Here is a 3,312-nt window from a genome sequence, read left to right as displayed (position 1 = left end):
AGATTTCCCATGAAGTGTTTGCCATTATACGTTCCCACAAATGGCTCAGCTATTGCTTTTGCCTAATAATAGGCTTGTAGTAAAAAAACAAAAAATCCTGAAGAGCATTCAAAGAGCAGGTATCCTGAGAATGCCAGGTGTGGGAGGCACAAAGAAGACAAGACAGGAGTGAGCCACACCACGGCTCAACAGAAGCCCTTGAGTACTTCAGGAAGTAAGTCCTATTTTTGAAGGCCCTATGCTTGGAGGCTCATCTTTGCCATGTAGTTCCCAAGAGTTGGGGGTGCCTGAGGTAGCTCACAAACCCCTCAGTCCTCTGGGGCAACTTCTGTATTATGAGATCCTCCTGACTGTGGGTCACCACACCTGGAGGGGGTTTCTTGTGAACTGTGTCTCTGCCTCTCCTGTTTCCATATATTTTATCCTTTTATCTGTTATTTTACAGACACTGTTAAGCTATCCTTCAGATCCTTTTCAGAGGGAATTGTTCCATAAGCAGCTGTTGACTTCTTGTGTTCATGGGAGGAGGTGAGTTCAGGATCCTCCCATGCTGCCATCTTGACCCCAGCTCCACAGTCCATACTCTAAACCACATGTGAAATAATACATGTTGAAAACCACTCTGTGGGCAAATAGCAATGATACGTTTCTCCTGAACGTGTATTCTGAAACGTTATCAGAAGTCCATGGAATGAAAATCGCTGAGCAAGAAGCTGGAGCTAAGGATGAATGAGACAAAGTTCTACCCTCAGAGGGGCTGAAACACTCCTAGGGGAGATGAGATCGATGAAGGAGCAATTTAATGCAAGCAGGAAGGTCCTCGGTAAATTGACAAGGAGTTCAGAAGGAAAAGAAACTCCCTTCAGCTAGAAAATCAGGAAAGGATGCGGCAAGCAGGTAGCACAACATGCATATTCCCACTGCAAAGAAGCCACTCTAGGGACTATACCTTTGTTTTCACTGTATTGCTTCTGCTTAAAAATAGTTTAGGATGGGGACGCCTGGGTGGCGCAGTCGGTTAAGCGTCCGACTTCAGCCAGGTCACGATCTCGCGCTCCGTGAGCTCGAGCCCCGCGTCGGGCTCTGGGCTGATGGCTCGGAGCCTGGAGCCTGCTTCCGATTCTGTGTCTCCCTCTCTCTCTGCCCCTCCCCGTTCATGCTCTGTCTCTCTCTGTCCCCAAAAATAAATAAACGTTGAAAAAATTAAAAAAAAAATAGTTTAGGACGATACTTTGGGAAAGGGTCACCAAGGAAAGCAGCGTCATTACTCTAAACTTCCCTTTTTTATTCAGAAGTATACTTCCCAGAATGAGATTTCAATATCCCACTGTTAATCATGGATAGAACAACTACACAAAAGATCAACAAGGAAATAGGAGAGTTGAACAACACTGCAAAACAACTATGTTGATTCAAAGTGAATAAAAGTTGTTTGTTTGTTTTTTTAATTTTAGACAGAAGGGAGAAGACTTTCATTTAAGCCCAAGTTAAGATAGCCACCCAGGATACAAAATCTTCACAAAGAAGAGACTTCTCTGAGGAAGGAACAGTCAGTGCAGGATTACATATGTGTTTTCCACACGATGCATCATAAATCATCATAGCCAATGACATTCCAGAAAGTTACAGACTTTATCTCATGTTTTAGTATCTGCAAGGCTGTATGACTTTAATCTTATGGAAACCAGGGACATGTTTTTCTTGTTCTTTATGTTTGAAATGCTACTTTTTGGTTATTTTTATTTTTATTTTTTGAAGCTTTCAATTTTTTTATTTTTTTTAAAAAATGTTAGAGAAGGAGGAGCCAAACCATAAGAGACTCTTAAAAACTGAGAAAAAACTGAGGGTCAATGGGGGGTGGGAGGGAGGGGAAAGTGGGCGGTGGGCATTGAGGAGGGCACCTGTTGGCATGAGCACTGGGTGTTGTATGGAAACCAATTTGACAATAAATTTCACATTTAAAACATACTAAAAAATGAAAAAATGTAAAAAAAAAAGGTGAAATTGACAACACTTAAAAGCCGTCATTCTGGCCATTTTAAAATGGACAGTCCAGTGGCTTTTATTATAGTCCTGATGTTGCACAACTATTACCACTAAGTCTAAAATATTATTATCATTCTGAGAAGAAAGCCCATATCTCAATTCCTCCCACGCCAATTCCCTGGCAACCACTAATCTACTTATGTCTCTTGGATCTGCCTGTTCTGGAGATTTCATATAAATGGAATTATACAAGACATGGACTTTTGCTTCTTTCACTTAGCACAATGTTCTTGAAGTTCATCTACACATGTGACAGTACTGCATGGCTTTTGATGACTAGACAATATCCCCTTGTACGGTTTTACCACCTTTGATGTATCTGGTCATCAGTTGATGAACAATTGGGTTGTTTCCACATTTCAGGAATTGTGAATAGTGCTCCTATGAACATTTATGTAGACGTTTTTGTGAGAATATATGTCTTCAATTCTCTTGGGTTTATACCTTGGAATGAAATTGCTGTGCCATATGGCAACTCCATTTTTAACTTATTAAGAAATTGCCAAACTGTTTTCCAGAGTAGCTGTACCATTTCACACTTCCACAAGCAGTGGTTGAAAGTTCTGATTTCTCTACATCTTTGCCAACGTTGATTTTTTTCCTTCCAGGATTTTATTTAAAATTCGTTTAATGTTTATTTATTTTTGAGAGAGAGAGAGAGAGAGAGCGCGCATGAGCGGGGGAGCAGCAGAGAGAGAAGGAGACACAGAATCCCAAGCAGGCTCCAGGCTCCCAGCTGTCAACACAGAGCCTGATGCGGGGCTCGAACTCACAGACTGCGAGTTTGTGACCTGAGCCAAAGTCGGACGCTCAACCGATTGAGCCACCCAGGCGCCCCTCCTTCCAAGATTTTATTTAAATCCAACTTAGTTAACATGTAGTGTAGTACTGATTGCAGGAGTAGAATTTAGTGATTCATCACTTACACATAACAGCCAGCGGTTATCACAAGTGGGCTCCTTAATGCCCATTAGCCATTTAGCCCATCCCCCCAACCACTTCCCATCCACCAATACTCAGTTTGTTCTCTATAGTTAGAAGTCTCTCAGGGTTTGCCTCCCTCGCTGTTTTTATCTTATTTTTCCTTCCCTTCCCTTACGTTCATCTGTTTTGTTTCTTATGTTCCACATGTGAGTGAAATCATATGTTTGTCTTTCTCTGACTGACTTATTTTACTTATTTCACTTAGGAACTAGTTCATAAACTACTTCCATCCATGTCTTTGCAAATGGCAAGATGTCATTTTTTCTGTAGTCTGAGTAATAC

The sequence above is a fragment of the Acinonyx jubatus genome, chromosome A2 (genome assembly GCF_027475565.1).
Source record: "Acinonyx jubatus isolate Ajub_Pintada_27869175 chromosome A2, VMU_Ajub_asm_v1.0, whole genome shotgun sequence".
Taxonomy (NCBI): domain Eukaryota; kingdom Metazoa; phylum Chordata; class Mammalia; order Carnivora; family Felidae; genus Acinonyx; species Acinonyx jubatus.
The sequence above is the reverse complement of the archived record's forward strand: the minus strand, read 5'-3'. Positions refer to the sequence as shown.